The following is an 18,633-nucleotide window of genomic DNA, read 5'->3' on the forward strand; positions in this document are numbered from 1 at the left end:
CTATCCCTCTCAACTGTTGAGTCTGTATCATCAGAAACACTGGAGTTGGAATCCATTGAGATTGGAGATGGCAGAGTAACAAAGAGGACACTCTGAGATGAATCAGAATCCCCATATGTTGCAGTTGAATCACTATTATCACTACTATCAATTTCATGATGCACATTTTCCAGTCTGGCCATTGCTACCTGCAAGCTAGCTTCATCAAGTTGTCTGAGGAGATTTTTGTGGAGAGAGTTGTGGGGCATTGTTCTTCAAGAATTAGCTATTTAATTATTTGATATACTGCTAAAACTACTGTAATATATTTTGAGTCCAACAGGATGCCACACTATTAAGCTTGTTGGAGTTGAAAATGTAGTGGCCAGAACATGTTTCCAGAGCCAGTGCCAGAACACAGACAGAGCACTTCCAGAGCACTTCCAGCACCACCTTGAGCACCACTAATTTTGATGCCCAGGAGTTGGGTGGTAGGTCCCAGGTCTTGCAGTTTGAAGTGCTGACTGAGTTGGGAGATGAAGGAGTCTAGGGCAGCCTCAGAAGACCAAGCAAGTGTCATACCATCCACTAACACAGGCAAGATGATGGAGACACCATCCTTGGAGTAGATATAGATGCTGGCATCAGAATAGGTTTGTTTGAAGTGCAGGGACTCCAATACAGAGTGCATTTTCTTGTTCCAGTGATTGCCACCTTGTTTGCTACCATTGATGGCTTTCTGGAGCAGGCAGACATGAGATTTCAAGTTTCCTTCCACAAATCCTTCAGGTTGTGCCATATAGACTTCACAGTCCATTTCCCCATTCAGGTAGGTGTTCATATTAGGTGCCTGTGGACCTCAGACCACATTTTTCCTTTCTTTTATTTGTTGCAAGTGTAGTACTCCAGCACTCAGCAACACTAGTCCCTACTAGCACTTGGTGGTTAAACCACACCAAGTAAGCCTAGATACCTTGACCAAATAGCTCAGTGGTTAGAGCACCTGGTTGAAACCTGGGAGGTCCAGGGTTCAATTCCCTGCCTGGTTGCATTAATTGCAACAGGCTTCTGCAAATGTAAGAGGTTCATCTGGAAGGGCTGCAGACATGGCCAACTCATCATCAGAGTCTTCTTCATCACCAGAGTCCTCCAATTGAGCAGGGGAGAGCTTCCACCACTCTCTGGGCTTCTGTCTTCACCTTCTGGGCAGTCTGGCACCTATGCCAACAAGACTAGGAGGTCTTGAGGGTGGTGCAGGTAATGGAGGGTGAGGAGGTGGTGCATCTTGAGCTGGTTGAGCAGGGAGAGGCTGGACAGGCACTGGATCAGGTGCTGGACTCCCCCCCATGATCCAGGGAATTGCCAGAGTCACTTTGTGAGTCAGAATCTGGGCAAGGCTTGTAGTAAGATGGTTTGGAAGCTGGAGGTGCAGGTGGAGGTTGATTGGGTGGGTTTGAAGCATCCAGAGAAGGTAAGGAAGGCCACTTGGACAGGGGGAAGTACCTTTCTGTTAAAATAACCACAATCTGAGGCCACTTGTGCCCAGTGTAAGAGACTGATATTCAAGAGAATACTACATAAGAGATACCTTGTGCCTAGTGTAAGAGACTGAAGAAAATTTCACTTGGCACACAGCAGTAAGTGCACAAAAATGATAAACAAATGTAAACAATAAACAAATGCAAACTAAGGACACTTAGAGTGAAGCTAAGTGTCCACTACATGCCTGTAGGGTGAGATAGAAATAAAAGAAAGGAAAAACATGATCTGAGGTGCACAGGCACCTCTCTGCCCCCTCCAGCTTGATGCTGACGTGCATTGGAACACAGATACAGGTGCCACTTCTCATATGATGCCTCATCAACACTGGCTGTGAAATTACAGCCAAAAATGCATTCCTGTGTGTCTAGCAGACAACAAAATTGTCTACTCAGCTGGGGTAGGGTCAGTAGTGTTTGAGCCTGTGGTGGGGGGTCAGAAGTGTCATCCTGTCAAATTTATCAATGTCCTACATGTCCCTGACCTGTGAAATAATCTACTATCTGTGATATATCTCTGTCGCAACAAGGGCTTCACTGTCAGCATCAATTCTTTGCAGATGTCCTTCAGGCAGCGCCCTGGCCCTACCCTCTTCATTGCAAGAATTTTGGACAACAACTCCACTTTCCTGGAGGGTGACACTGTTCCCCTCAGTGAATATGCCTCTGCAGCGACCACTTTGCCCCTGGATTTTGACCTATGGCACAGGAGACTCCCCCATCACCACCTGGCTGGCATGAAGTCCCTCCTGGAGCAAAATCTAGTCACTGGGATGACACTAGACTTGAACACAGTGCCTGATCCTATCTGTGAACCTTGCCTGGCTGGCAAGATGCATGCAAATCCCTTTCCCAGCTCTTCCTGGTGTGCTTCTTGGCCCCTAGAACTTGTCCACAGCAATGTGCACTGTCTAGGCCATCCCTCCTTCACTGGCTACAAGTATTGGGTCACCTTCATCAATGAGTTCTCTCGCATTCACTTTGCTTTGCCTCTGAGAGCGAAATCTGAGGTCTTTGAGGCCTTCAAGACCTTCAAGGCCTTTACTGAGAACCAGAGTGAAAGAAAAATCAAGATTTTGTGGGATGACAAGGGAGGGGAGTATATGAGCCATGCCTTCATTGATTTTACCACCCAATGCAGAATCCAGTGCCAGCACACAGTCATAAATCAACCACAGCAAAATGGAGTGGCAGAGTGAGCCAATAGACTACTGTTGGAGCAACTTACTGCAATGCTGGATGAGTCTGGCTTTCCTAAGGCCTTCTGGGGAGAGTGCCTAGCCTCCTTGGTCCATGTTGGGAACAGATGCCCTACTGAAGTGGTCCAAAATGCAACTCCCTTTGAACTGTGGCATGGGAGAAAGCCAGATGTCTCCCACCTTTGAGTTTGGGGGTGTACAGCCTATGTGCACATCCAGAAGGACAAGAGGCAACCCCTGGAGTCCCACATGGAGAAGTGTGTCTTCATAGGGTACCCTGAAGGCTACAAAGGCTGGAAATGTTCATATTAGGTGCCTGTGCACCTCAGACCAAATTTTTCCTTTGTTTTATTTCTATCTAAGCCTACAGACATGTATTGGCCACTTAGTTTTGCTCTAAGTGTCCTTGGTTGGCATTTGTTTATTGTTTACATGTGTTTATCATTTTTGCGCACTTACTGCTGTGTGCCCAGTGAAATTTTCTTCAGTCTCTTACACTGGGCACCAGTGGCCTAAGTTAGTGGTTAGATTAACAGGTTCTGAGCCCCACGCTCTAGGATTCTCAGCACTCATTTTGCCACCACATAATCCACCTCTAAATTCTCAACCCATAAAAACCACACACTCACTCACTACAGCTCATTCTTTGAGCTCCCAGCTTCCAGACTCAACCCATCTACCCCATCCTTCTCCTTTTGACTCAAAATTCACCACCATGGCTGAGGACCATGCCAACTCATCACCATCCATCACTAAACTCACTGCCTCCAACTACTCAACCTGGAAAGGTGAAATGAAGGCTTTCCTGTGCACAAAAGGGCTCTGGACCATTGTCAGTGGACTGGAAAAGCACCCTGATGACTCCAAAGTCAAAGCTCAGGCCAAGTGGGACATTAGAGCAGACAGGGCACCTGGGGAGCTGTTGTGTTGTTGTTAGTGCCTGTGCACCTCAGACTAATTACCCAGGTTCCCCACCATCCATATTACTGACTCTGTGCACATAGAGTGCTGAGTCTTGGGATATCTTAACAGGTTATGAGCCCCATGCCTTAGGACTCTCTGGACACATGGTTTGCCATGTCATCCACCTCTGTGCAATTTTCCATACTGCCTGGACCTATCCCTCACTCTCTAGCCCTATATTTGTCACCAGTAGCCCCAGAACTCATCCATTGTGTCTGTCCCTTGCCAACATGAGTGAAGACATCAGCACTGCTGCCCTCTCCATGACCCAGCTCACTGCCTCCAACTATGCTGCCTGGAACAGCAAAATGAAGGCCTTCCTGTGCTCTAAAGGACTGTGGACCATTGTCAGTGGTACTGAAAAGTGCCCTCCTGTCTCTGAAAGTGATCTGTGCCTCCAATGGGACCTCAGAGTGAACCAAGCAGCTGGAGCACTGTATCTAGCCATCTCTGGTTGCTTCAGAACCCTCATTGAGCCTGTTGAGGATCACCCAGATCTCATTTGGTCAGCCCTGGCCACTATCCATCTCCAGGAGCCTCCCAGTGCTACATACCAAGCCCCCACACCTTCCAATTTGCTCCAACAGCCCATGACTATGCATAGGCAATGTATACCCAGCCAAAACCTGCCCCCAATTGCTGAGTTTGCTGGAAATGCAAGTTTTCACTCCACAGATCCCTCCTCACCTCTCTACCCACTCCAACTTGATGCAGATGTCCACTGGAATGCAGATACTGGTGCCACTGCACATATGACCCCTCATCACCACTGGCTGTGCAATTACACCCCTAAATATGTCCTTGTGAGACTGGCAGACAACAAATTGGTCTACTCTGCTGGAGTTGGGTCTGTGGTGTTTGTACCTGTGGTCAGAGGCCAGAAGCTGTTAAGATATCCCAATACTCAGCACTCTATGTGCACAGAGTCAGTAGTGAAAGAACATGAGACTCTGTGCACAGTGAAAATGTGAACACTGAACAAACAAAGAACAACTGAGGGAAATAAGTGCAGAGGTCAAGTTGCTTCATCCTCCCATGATTTTCTGGGTTCTTGGCCACAGAGATTGCAGATTGGTCATCATTGCAAAGGGTAGAAGCATCTGGGAGAGGTAGGCCTATTTCCTGCAACAGATTTCACATCCATTTGATCTCCTTGCCTGCCTGGACTGCAAAAATACACTCTGCTTCAGTGGTGGACAAAGCGACCACTCCCTGAAGCTTGGAGGACCAGGATACTGCACCAGTACCCATCTTCACCACATATCCACCAGTAGAGTGACCAGAATCCTTGCAACCACCATGATCAGCATCAGAGAAGGTTGTAAATGGCTCAGAGGTCGAAGGATCAGGAGCACAAGTGATGGAATAGTCCAGAGTGCCCTTCAGATAGTGCATCAGGTGTTTTACAGCTTGCCAGTGGGCCCAGCCAGGGTTAGAGTTGAATCTGGCCAGAACTCTGACAGTATAGGCTATATCTGGTCGAGTTGTGGTGGCTAAGTACATCAGAGCACCCACAGCAGATAGATAGGGCACCTGGCGCATTTCTTTGACTTCCTGAGGGTTCTGAGGTGATTGCTGGCAAGATAGATGAAGATTGGGTTCCATAGGTGTGGAAATGGGCTTACAGTCTGCCATTCCAAAGCTGGTCAAGACATCCAGGCAGTATTGTTGCTGGGAGATGGATATGGAGCGATTGGGGCAGTCTCTGTCAATTTTGATGCCCAGGAGTTGAGTTGTAGGGCCCAGATCACAGATTTTGAAGTGCTGGCTCAGTTGTGAGACAAAGGAGTCGATGGCAGTCTCAGATTTCAAAGCTAGAGAGTCATGTCATCCACAAACACAGGCAGGATGATGGTTGCTCCATTCTTGGAGTAGATATAGATGCTAGCATCAGAATAGGTCTGTCTGAAGCCAGGGGACTCAAGTACAGAGTGCATCTTCTTGTTCCAGTGATTTCCACCCTGTTTGCTGCCATAGATTGCTTTCTGGAGCAGACACACCTGGGATTTTGGGTCTCCCTCCACAAATCCTCCTGGTTGGGTCATGTAGACCTCACAGTCCATCTCCCCATTGAGATAGGCATGGGAGACATCCACAGAGCAAAGGTGAAGGTCCTGGAGAGCTGCAAGAGCCAGGATGACTCTAATCAATGAAAGGTGAGCTGTTGGAGTGAAGACTTCGAGATAATCGAATCCAGGGTTCTGGTTATACCCTTTGGTGACCAATCACACTTTGTAGCAATCTATGGAGCCATCTGCATTCCTCTTTACCTTAAATACCCATTTGGAGCCTATCACCTTGCTCCCAGCAGGTCTAGGGACCAGTTTCCAAGTCCCATTGCTCTGGTGAGCAGCTAACTCCTCCAGGGCTGCCTCTCTCCACTTGTCTGCATCAGGGCGATGCATTGCCTCTGCAAATGTGAGTGGCTCATCAGGGAGGGATGCAGACAGGGTCAGTTCATCATCACTGTCATCTGGGTCATCCACATCTTCTAATTGCGCAGGAGAGAGCTTCCACCAGTCTCTGGGCTTCTGTCTGTGCCTGGCAGGCAGTCTGGCACCAATTCCAATGGGACTGGCAGGTCTAGGAGGAGGTAGAGGCAAGGGAGTGTGAGGAGGAGGTATGACCTCTGGAATTGTGACAGGAGGCTGTATGGGTCTGGATCAGCTGCCACAGGCTCAATCTCTCCCCCCTGATCCAGATCATCATCAGCTTCACTATCAGTGTCCAATTTGTGCTTGGATGGTAGTATTGCACTGTAGGGGGTGGAATGGAGGGTATAGGAGCTACTGGCACATTTTGGGTAGGTTTGGAAGCGAGAGGCACAGGTAGGGAAGGTGAGGAAGGGTGAGTGGAAGAAATAAAACAAAGGAAAAATGCAGTCTGAGGTGCACAGGCACCTAATATGAACATGATGTTAAGATAACCACAATCTGAGGCCACTTGTGCCCAGTGTAAGAGACTAATATTCAAGGGAATACTACATAAGACATACCTTGTGCCCAGTGTAAGAGACTGAAGAAAATTTCACTGGGCACACAGCCATAAGTGCGCAAAAATGATAAACAAAGGTAAACAATAAACAAATGCAAACCAAGGGCACTTAGAGCGAAGCTAAGTGTCCACTACATGCCTGTAGGGTGAGATAGAAATAGGAGAAAGGAAAAAACATGATCTGAGGTGCACAGGCACCTGATATGAACACATGATTTGCAGTTTGTGGAGTCTTCTTTTCCTTCCTGTTCTTCTGAGAGCGATAGTAGGCCTTCAATTTCGCAATATTGGGGCATTTGTGAAGGCAGTGACCAGAATATTCACAAAACAAGCAAACTGACGAGGCTGGGCACTTGCAATTGCCAGAGACGGTAAAAAGCACAGTCTCCAATGTACCAGCATCAGGGTGGTGCCTGTGCTGCAATTCTTTGGCCAGGAATGCTTCTTTCAGTTTCTCTTTGTCCAGGGAGTGGAATGGAAGTAAGGAGGATGCAAAATGGGCATATTCATCACCTAGAGAGCAAACCATAGCCATGCAGACAAGCTCATTGTCCAGGTCCTTGATGGAGTAGGGGGTAGAGGGATCCCTAGGATGCAGTTGTTGGATTTTGGACATGGAATCTTCGATTCTAGCAATTAGGGAGGAGAGAGACTCATCTGGGGCCTTCCTGATCGAAAAGAAGTCATCCCAGGCATTAAAACGACCTCCAGGGCACTGCTGGAGGTGTATGGAGGCCAGGGTGTTCCAGATCTGTACAGCATCTACATGCATCCTCTGCTCACTAGACAGAGCCAGGTAGAGCTCCCCAGCTGCACTGTCTGCTCTAAGGTCCCACTTGACCTGAGCTTCGACTTTGGGGTCATCAGGGCACTTTTCCAGACCACTGACAATGGTCCAGAGCCCTTTTGTGTGCAGGAAAGCCTTCATTTCACCTTTTGAGGTTGAGTAATTGGAGGCAGTGAGTTTAGCAACAGATGGCAATGACTTGGCATGGTCCTGAGCCCTGGTGGCAAATTTTGTGTTAAAATATCCCACAAAGCAGGCCTTGTGCCCAGTGTCAGAGACTGAATTCAACAGCTAAGTAGTGACATTACCTTGTGCCCAGCATCAGAGACTGAAGAGAAAATACTGTTAAGATAACCACATGTTAAGATATCCCAATACTCAGCACTCTATGTGCACAGAGTCAGTAACTAAAGAACAAGAGACTCTGTGCACAGTGAAAATGCAAACACTGAACAAACAAAGAACAACTGAGGAAAATCAGTGAACACATTATTAATATGGAAGGTGAGGAACCTGGGAAATAAGTCTGAGGTGCACAGGCACTAACAACAACACTCCCCCCTGAGTGTGCACCTCTGCACATTAAGAACTCCCACTTGATGCACCTAGTCCTAGCATCTGACAGAAGTTGATCACCCTGGCCTTGGACAGTGGTTTGGTCATTAGATCAGCAGCCTGGGCATCAGTGGGGACAAAGGTGTTGTTCTTAGTGCCTGTGCACCTCAGACTAATTTCCCAGGTTCCTCACCTTCCATATTAATGATGTGTTCACTTATTTTCCTCAGTTGGTCTTTGTTTGTTCTGTGTTCGCATTTTTACTGTGCACAGAGTCTCTTGTTCTTTAGTTACTGACTCTGTGCACATAGTGCTGAGTATTGGGATATCTTAACAGGTTATGAGCCCCACACCTTAGGACTCTCTGGACATGTCATTTGCCATGTCATCCACCTCTGCACAACTTTCCATACTCCCTGGACCTATCCCTCATTTTCTAGCCCTATATTTGTTGCCAGTAGCCCCAGAACTCACAGTGTGTCTGTCCCTTGCCAATATGAGTGAAGACATCAGCACTGCTGCCCTCTCCATTACCCAGCTCACTGCCTCCAACTATGCTGCCTGGAACAGCAAAATGAAGGCCTTCCTGCACTCTAAAGGATTGTGGACCATTGTCAGTGGTACTGAAAAGCACCCTCCTGTCTCTGAAAGTGATCTGTGCCTCCAATGGGACCTCAGAGCAAACCAAGCAGCTGGAGCACTGTATCTAGCCATCTCTGGTCACTTCAGAACCCTCATTGAACCTGTTGAGGATCATCCAGATCTCATTTGGTCAGCCCTGGCCACTATCCATCTCCAGGAGCCTCCAAGTGCAACATACCAAGCCCCCACACCTTCCAATTCACACCAACAGCCCATGACTATGCATAGGCAATGTATACCCAGCCAAAACCTGCCCCCAATTGCTGAGTTTGCTGGAAATGCAAGTTTTCACTCCACAGATCCCTCCTCACCCCTCTACCCTCTCCAATTCGATGCAGATGTCCACTGGAATGCAGATACTGGTGCCACTGCACATATGACCCCTCATCATCACTGGCTGTGCAATTACACCCCTAAATGTGTCCCTGTGAGACTGGCAGACAACAAATTGGTATACTCTGCTGGAGTTGGGTCTGTGGTGTTTGTGCCTGTGGTCAGAGGCCAGAAGTTTGTTGCCCTGTGGAGATCACCAATGTCCTGCATGTCCCTGACCTGTGCGACAACCTGCTCTCTGTCATATATCTGTCACAACAGGGGCTTCTCTGCTAGCATCAATTCTTCACAGATATCCTTTAGACGCCCCCCTGGCCTGTCCTCTTCATTGCAAGAATTATGGACAACAATAGCACTTTCCTGGAGGGGGAGACACTCCCCATCACTGAATATGCCTCTGCTGCAACCACCTGCCCCATAGACCTGGACCTCTGGCACAGAAGGCTTGCCCACCACCATGTAGCTGGTGTTAAATCCCTTCTAGAGCAAAATTTGGTCACTGGCATGACCCTAGACTCAAAGTCCTCCCCTGATCCCATCTGTGAAACATGTCTGGCTGGCAAGATGCATGCAAATCCCTTTCCTAGCTCGACTTGGCATGCAACCAGGCCTCTGGAACTCATCCACAGTGATGTGCATGATGTAGGCCATCTCTCCTTCTCAGGATATCGATATTGGGTCACTTTCATTGATGACTACTTGCATTTTTGCTTTGTCTTGCCTCTCAAGGCCAAATCTGAAGTCTTTGATGCCTTCCAGATGAGTGCATCACTGCAATGCTGGATGAGTCTGGGCTTTCCAAGGCCTTCTGCAGTGAGTGCCTAGCTGCCCTGGTCCATGTCTGGAATAGGTGCCCCACTGAATCTCTCCAAAATGCGACCCCATATGAGCTATGGCATGGAAGGAAGCCAGATGTCTCCCATCTTTGAGTGTGGGGCTGTACTGCCTATGTACATGTCCAAAAGACAAGGGGCACCCTGTGGAGTCCCACACAGAGAAATGTGTCTTTATTGGCTATCCAGAAGGTTACAAGGGCTGGAAATTCTACAATCCAACCTCCAGGCACACCATAATCTCAGAAAGGGCTGACTTTGATGAAAAGTACTTCCCCCGAGAAGGAGGGGTAGCCTACATGGTGTACATCGCTGTGGATGAGTTCTAGAGGCTGTGAAGCATGCCAGGATGAGGTAGGGGAGGTATTTGCATGCATCTTGCCAGCCAGGCAAGGTCCACAGACAGGGTCAGGTGTAGACTTTGATTCTATGGCCATTCCTGTCACCAGTTTTCGCTGTAGGAGTGATTTAACACCTGCTATATGGTGGTGGGCGAGTCTCCTGTGCCATAGGTCAAGATCCAGAGGCAGGGTAGTTGCTGCTGAGGCATACTCAGTGAGGGGAAATGTTTCACCCTCCAGGAGTGCGGAGTTGTTGTCCGAAATTCACATGATGAAGAGAGGATGTCGGGAGCGCAGCCTGAAGGTCATCTGCAAAGAGTTGATGCTCACAGTGAAGCCCCTGGTGTGACAGAGACACAATACAGATAATAGATTATTCTGAAGATCAGGGACATGAAGAACATTGCTAAACTCGACAGGACAATGCTTTTGACCTCCCACCACAGGTGCATAGAGCACTGACCCAATCCCAGCTGAATAGACAATTTTATTATCTGCTAGCTTGATAGGAACACGTTTTGGGCTGTAATTCTGCAGCCAATGGCAATGGGGTGTCATATGAGCAGTGGCACCTGAGTCTGCGATCCAATGGATGTCAGCATCAAGTTACAGAGGGCAAAGAAGGGAGGAGGGGTCAGGGAAGCGAAGACTTGCATTTCCAGCGAATTCTACCACTTGGGATGTGCTCTGGTTCAGTGAGGGAGTTGTGGGCACTGTTCCAGTTGCCTGGGAAGAAGCAGAAGGTGAGGAGGCTTGATTTGCAGTGTTGGCAGGTTTCTTGTCCTTCTTATTCTTCCTAGAGTGGTAGAAAGCCTTAGATCTTTCCATCCTTTCACACCAATGGATGCAGTGCCCTTGATAATCACAGAATGAGCAAGGGGATGAAGTTGGGCACTTGCAATTCGTGGAGGAGGTGAATAACACGTGGTCTGATCCCCCTGCATCAGGGCGCTGCTTCCTCTGTGATTCTTCAGCCAGAAAAGCTTCCTTTAGCTTATCCTTGTCCAGGGAGTGGAAGAGAAGTAGTGATGATGCAAAATGGGCATATTCCTTACCCAGAGAGCACACCATAGCCATACACACAAGGTCATTATCTAGATCCTTGTTGGAATAGGGATTAGAACTGTCCCTAGGGCGAAGTTCTTGGATCCTGGACATAGAATCTTCGATTCTAGCGATGAGGGAGCTCAGGGACTTGTCTGGCTGCTTCCTGATCGAAAAGAAGTTGTCCCAAGCATTAAAACGATCTCCAGGATGTTGTTGAAGGTGGATGGAGGCTAGGGTGGACCAGATTTGTGCAGGATCATCCTGTACAGCATCTACATGGGTCCTTTGTTCACTAGAAAGTGCCAGATAGAGTTCTCCAGCTGCCTTGTCTGCTCTGAGGTCCCATTTGGTCTGAGCTTCAAGTTTAGAGTCATCAGGGTGCTTCTCAGTGCCACTGACAATGGTCCAGAGGCCCTTGGTGTGAAGGAAAGCTTTCATCTAACCCTTCCAGGTGTTATAGTTTGTGGAGGTGAGTTTTGACACAGTGGTCGATGACTGGGAGTGTTCTTCAGCCATTAGGGCGATTTTCGAGCAGAAAGAGAGAGCAGGGAATGGATTGGGTGAGTCTCGAAGTTTGGGTGTGAGGAAAATGTGGTAGAGGCTGAGGGAGTGGGTGTAGCGGGTCGAAAGTTCGCACAGAGACTGATGAGGAGTCATATGACATGTCCAGAAAGTCCTAGAGTGCAGGGCTCATATCCTGTTAACTTCACCCAGCCTTAAGGCCTTGTGCCCAGTGTCAGAGACTATATTCAACAGCTAAGTAGTGACATTACCTTGTGCACAGTGTCAGAGACTGAAGAGAAAATACACTGGGCACACAGAACTGCTAAGTGTGCAAAAATGGTAAACCAAAGACAACAAACAGTCACCACATACCATATTAGTGTAGCATATAACAGTAAAATAAATGAAAATGTGAACAGAGGTGCAGAGGCACCACTGTAACAGACATCTGGCTTTCTCCCATGCCACAGTTCAAAGGGAGTTGCATTTTGGACTGCTTCAGTAGGGCATCTGTTCCAAACATGGACCAAGGAGGCTAGGCACTCTCCCCAGAAGGCCTTAGGAAGGCCAGACTCATCCAGCATCGCAGTAAGTTGCTCAGACAGTAGTCCATTGGCTCGCTCTGCCACTCCATTTTGCTGGGGTTGATTTCTGTTGAGATAACCACAAACTGAGGCCACTTGTGCCCAGTGTAAGAGACTGAAGAAAATTTCAAGGGAGTACTACAGAAGACATACCTTGTGCCCAGTGTAAGAGACTGAAGAAAATTTCAAGGGAGTACTACAGAAGACATACCTTGTGCCCAGTGTAAGAGACTGAAGAAAATTTCACTGGGCACACAACAGTAAGTGTGCAAAAATGATAAACAAATGTAAACAATAAACAATTGCAAACCAAGGACACTTAGAGCGAAGCTAAGTGTCCACTACATGTCTGTAGGGTTAGATAGAGATAAAACAAAAGGAAAATGTGGTCTGAGGTGCACAGGCACCTAATATGAACAATTTCTGACTGTGTGCTGGTGCTGGATTCCACATTTGGTGGTAAAATCGATGAAGGAGTTGCTCATATACTCCCCTCCCTTGTCATCCTGCAAAATCTTGATTTTTTGTTCACTCTGGTTCTCAGCAAAGGCCTTGAAGGTCTTGAAAGCCTCAAAGACCTTGGATTTCACTTTCAGAGGCAAAACAAAGTGATAGCAAGTGAAATCATTGATGAATGTGACCCAATACTTGTAGCCTGAGAAGGTGGCATGGCCTACATGGTGTACATTGCTGTGGACGAGTTCCAGAGGCCTAGCAGCATGCCAGGAAGAGGTGGGGAAGGGGTTTGCATGCATCCTTCCAGCCAGGCAAGGTTCACAGATAGGGTCAGGCAATGTCTTTGAGTCTAGGGTCATCCCAGTGAGCAGATTTCACTCTATCAGCGATTTGACAGAGCAAGTTGCCTGTGCCATAGGTTGAAATCCAGAGGGACAGTGCTTGCTGCAGATGTTGAGATAACCACAGACTGAGGCCACTGGTGCCCAGTGTAAGAGACTATTATTGAGTAAAGTAATACAGGACTGTACCTGGTGCCCAGTGTAAGAGACTGAAGAAAATTTCACTGGGCACAGAGCAGTAAGTGCGCAAAAATGATAAACAACTGTAAATAATAAATAAAAGCAAACCAAGGACACTTAGAGCAAAGCTAAGTGTCCACTACATGTCTGTAGGGTTAGACAGAGATAAAATAAAGGGAAAATGCGGTCTGAGGTGCACAGGCACCTAATATGAACATCATCAGAGTCTTCTTCATCACCAGAGTCCTCCAATTGAGCTGGGGAGAGCTTCCACCACTCTCTGGGCTTTTGTCTTCACCTTCTGGGCAGTCTGGCACCTATGCCAACAGGACTAGGTGCTCTTGGGGGTGGTGCAGGTGATGGAGTGTCAGGAGGTGGCACATCTTGAGCTGGTTGAGCAGGGAGAGGCTGGGTAGGCACTGGATCAGCTGCTAGAGGCTCCAGACGCTCTATCTCCCCCCCATGATCCAGGGAATATCCAGAGTCACTTTCTGAGTCAGAATCTGGGTGAGGGTGGTAGTAAGATGGTTTGAAAGCTGGAGGTGCAGGTGGAGGTTGATTGGGTGGGTTTGAAGCATCCAGAGAAGGTAAGGAAGGGCGCTTGGACAGGGGGAAGTACCTTTCATCAATGTCAGCCCTTTCTGAGATTATGGTGCACTTGGAGGTGGGATTGTAGAATTTCCAGCCCTTGTAACCTTCTGGATAGCCAATAAAGACACATTTCTCTGTGTGGGACTCCAGAGGGTGCCTCGGGTCTGTCTGGACATGTACATAGGCAGTACAGCCCCACACTCAAAGATGGGAGACATCTGGCTTCCTTCCATGCCATAGCTCATATGCGGTTGCATTTTGGAGGGATTCAGTGGGGCACCTGTGCCAGACATGGACCAGGGCAGCTAGGCACTCACTGCAGAAGGCCTTGGAAAGCCCAGACTCATCCAGCATGGCAGTGATGCACTCAGATAGCACCCTGTTTGCTCTCTCTGCAACTCCATTTTGCTGAGGGCAATTCCTGACAGTGTGCTGGCGCAAAATGCCACATTTTGATGTGAAATCTTCAAAGGCCCTGCTGATATACTCCCCTCCTTTGTCATTGCACAAAATCTTGATTTTTCACTCAGATTGGTTCTCTGCAAATGCCTTGAACCTCTGGAAGGCATCAAAGACTTCAGATTTGGCCTTGAGAGGCAAGACAAAGCGAAAATGCAAGTAGTCATCACTGAAAGTGACCCAATATCGATATCCTGAGAAGGAGGGATGGCCTACATCATGCACATCGCTGTGGACGAGTTCCAGAGGCCTGGTTGCATGCCAAGTCGAGGTAGGGAAGGGATTTGCATGCATCTTGCCAGCCAGACATGGTTCACAGATGGGATCAGGGGAGGACTTTGAGTCTAGGGTCATGCCAGTGACCAAATATCGCTCTAGAAGGGATTTAACACCAGCTACATGGTGGTGGGCAAGCCTTCTGTGCCAGAGGTCCAGGTCTAGGGGGCAGGTGGTTGCAGCAGAGGCATATTCAGTGATGGGGAGTGTCTCCCCCTCCAGGAAAGTGCTATTGTTGTCCATAATTCTTGCAATGAAGAGGACAGGCCCAGGGGGGTGTCTAAAGGATATCTGGAAAGAATTGATGCTGGTAGAGAAGCCCCTGTTGCAAAAGAGATATAAGACAGAGAGCAGGTTGTTGTGCAGGTCAGGGACATGCAGGACATTGGTGATCTCCACAGGGTGACACTTCTGGCCTCTGACCACAGGCACAAACACCACAGACCCAACTCCAGCAGAGTATACCAATTTGTTGTCTGCCAGTCTCACAGGGACACATTTGTGGGTGTAATTGCGCAGCCAGTGGCGATGAGGGGTCATGTGTGCAGTGGCACCAGTATCTGCATTCCAGTGGACATCTGCATCGAGTTGGAGAGGGTAGAGAGGTAAGGAGGGATCTGTGGTGCGAAAACTTGCATTTCCAGCAAACTCAGCAATTGGGGGCAGGTTTTGGCTGGGTATACATTGCCTAGGCATAGTCATGGGCTGTTGAAGCAAATTGGAAGGTATGGGGGCTTGATTTGTAGCACTGGGAGGCTCCTGGAGATGGATAGTGGCCAGGGTTGACCAAATGAGATCTGGGTGATCCTCCAGAGGTTCAATGAGGGTTCTGAAGCGACCAGAGATGGCTAGATACAGTGCTCCAGCTGCTTGGTTTGCTCTGAGGTCCCATTGGAGGCACAGATCACTTTCAGAGACAGGAGGGTGCTTTTCAGTACCACTGACAATGGTCCACAGTCCTTTATCCACAGTCCTTTAGAGTGCAGGAAGGCCTTTATTTCGCTGTTCCAGGCAGCATAGTTGGAGGCAGTGAGCTGGGTAATGGAGAGGGCAACAGTGGTGATGTCTTCACTCATGTTGGCAAGGGACAGAAACAAAGGGTGAGTTCTGGGGCTACTGGTGACAAATATAGGGCTAGAGAGTGAGGGATAGGTCCAGGAAGTATGGAAAGTTGCACAGAGGTGGATGACGTGGCAAATGAATGTCCAGAGAGTCCTAAGGTGTGGGGCTCATAACCTGTTAAGATATCCCAATACTCAGCACTCTATGTGCACAGAGTCAGTATATAAAGAACAAGAGACTCTGCGCTCAGTAAAAATGCGAACGCTGAGCAAAGAAAGAACAACTGAGTCAAATAAGTGAACACATCATTAATATGGAAGGTGGGGAACCTGGGAATTACCTCACACTCTGCTGAAGCCATCGACTCCTTCATCTCACAATTGAGCCAGCACTTCAAACTCCACAACCTGGGACCTACCACTCAGCTTCTAGGCATCAAAACTGACAGAAACCACCCCAATCACTTGATTTCGCTATCCCAGTGCCAATTATCCTGGAGCAATTTGGAATGGCTGACTGTAAGCCCATTTCTACCCCCATGGAGCCCAATCTGCTGCACCTATCCTGCCAGCAATGCCCACAAACACCTGAGGAAATTGAAACTATGTGCACAATTCCCTATCTCTGTGCTGTGGGTGCTTTAATGTACCTAGCCACCACAACTTGCCCAGATATTGCCTACACTGTTGGAGTTCTGGCCAGATTTAACTCCAACCCAGGCTGGGCTCACTGGTTTGCTGTGAAGCACCTTATGCGCTATCTAAAGGGTACTCTGGACTGCTCCATCACCTATGCACCTGATCAGTTGAGTTCTGAGCCTTTCACCACCTTCTCTGATGCAGATCATGGTGGATGTAAGGACACTGGTCACTCCACAGGTGGTTATGTGATCAAGATGGGTACTGGCGCTGTTTCCTGGTCCTCCAAGCTGCAGGGAGTTGTCACTTTGTCCACTACTGAGGCAGAGTACATGGCAGCTGTCCAGGCTGGCAAGGAGATCAAGTGGATGTGAAATCTCCTTTAAGAAATCGGTTTTTCACTCCCTAACCCTTCTACCTTGCACATGGACAACCAATCGGCAATTTCTGTGGCGAAAAACCCAGAATCATCATGGGAGGATGAAGCAGCTGGACCTCTGGTACTTCTGGCTCAGAGATGCAGTCCAAGGCAACCTCATTGGGCCTGTCTTTGTCCCTACAACTAACCAGGCTGCTGATCTCCTCACCAAACTGCTAAACTGCACCAAAGTCATGGAGTTCTGCAAGATGCTGGGACTTGGTGCATCAGGGGGGAGTACTTGTTGCTATTAGTGCCTGTGCACCTCAGACTAATTGCCAGATCCCCCACCTTCCATATTAATGATGTGTTCACTTATTTTCATCAGTTGTTCTTTGTTTGTTCAGTGTTCGCATTTTTACTGTGCACAGAGTATCTTGTTCTTTAGTTACTGACTCTGTGCACATAGGTGTGTAAAACTACATAGACAACAATTTAGTTACTGACTCTGTGCACATAGTGCTGAGCATTGGGATATATTAACAGGTTATGAGCCCCGCGCCTTAGGACTCTCTGGACACGTCATTTGCCACGTCATCCACCTCTGCGCAATTTTCCATACTTCCTGGACCTATCCCTCGCTCTCTAGCCCTATATTTGTCGCCAGAAGCCCCAGAACTCACCCATTGCATCTGTGTCTTGCCAACATGAGTGAAGACATCACCACTGCTGCCCTCTCCATTACCCAGCTCACTGCCTCCAACTATGCTGCCTGGAACAGCGAAATGAAGGCCTTCCTGCGCTCTAAAGGACTGTGGACCATTGTCAGTGGTACTGAAAAGCGCCCTCCTGTCTCTGAAAGCGATCTGTGCCTCCAATGGGACCTCAGAGCGAACCAAGCAGCTGGAGCACTGTATCTAGCCATCTCTGGTCGCTTCAGAACCCTTATTGAACCTGTTGAGGATCACCCAGACCTCATTTGGTCAACCCTGGCTACTATGCATCTCCAGGAGCCTCCCATTGCTACAAGTCAAGCCCCCATACCTTCCAATTCGCTCCAACAGCCCATGTCTATGCATAGGCGATGTATACACAGCCAAAACCTGCCCCCAATTGCTGAGTTTGCTGGAAATGCAAGTTTTCGCTCCACAGATCCCTCCTCGCCTCTCTACCCCCTCCAACTCGATGCAGATGTCCACTGGAATGCAGATACTGGTGCCACTGCACACATGACCCCTCATCGCCACTGGCTGCGCAATTACACCCCCAAATGTGTCCCTGTGAGACTGGCAGACAACAAATTGGTATACTCTGCTGGAGTTGGGTCTGTGGTGTTTGTGCCTGTGGTCAGAGGCCAGAAGCGTCGCCCTGTGGAGATCACCAATGTCCTGCATGTCCCTGACCTGCGCAACAACCTGCTCTCTGTCTTATATCTCTGTCGCAACAGGGGCTTCTCTGCTAGCATCAATTCTGCGCAGATATCCTTTAGACGCCCCCCTGGGCCTGTCCTCTTCATTGCAAGAATTATGGACAACAATAGCGCTTTCCTGGAGGGGGAGACACTCCCCATCACTGAATATGCCTCTGCTGCAACCACCTGCCCTCTAGACCTAGACCTCTGGCACAGAAGACTTGCCCACCACCATGTGGCTGGTGTTAAATCCCTTCTAGAGCGAAATTTGGTCACTGGCATGACCCTAGACTCAAAGTCCTCCTCTGATCCCATCTGTGAACCATGCCTGGCTGGCAAGATGCATGCAAATCCCTTTCCTAGCTCGACTTGGCATGCAACCAGGCCTCTGGAACTTGTCCACAGCGATGTGCATGATGTAGGCCATCTCTCCTTCTCAGGATATCGATATTGGGTCACTTTCATCGATGACTATTCGCATTTTCGCTTTGTCCTGCCTCTCAAGGCCAAATCTGAAGTCTTTGATGCCTTCCAGAGGTTCAAGGCATTTGCAGAGAACCAA

The 18,633-nt window shown here is 48.5% G+C and overlaps 1 non-coding gene across 1 annotated transcript; it reads left to right on the plus strand.

The window, feature by feature from the left end:
• The first annotated feature begins 955 nt into the window (after window positions 1-955).
• Window positions 956-1,028, plus strand: F5J12DRAFT_t165. Its single transcript has one exon. It is a non-coding gene; the product is annotated as a tRNA-Phe (tRNA).
• Window positions 1,029-18,633: the final 17,605 nt, after the last annotated feature.

Source organism: Pisolithus orientalis (genome assembly GCF_024613125.1).
Source record: "Pisolithus orientalis strain OTSU chromosome Unknown F5J12scaffold_38, whole genome shotgun sequence".
Classification (NCBI taxonomy): domain Eukaryota; kingdom Fungi; phylum Basidiomycota; class Agaricomycetes; order Boletales; family Pisolithaceae; genus Pisolithus; species Pisolithus orientalis.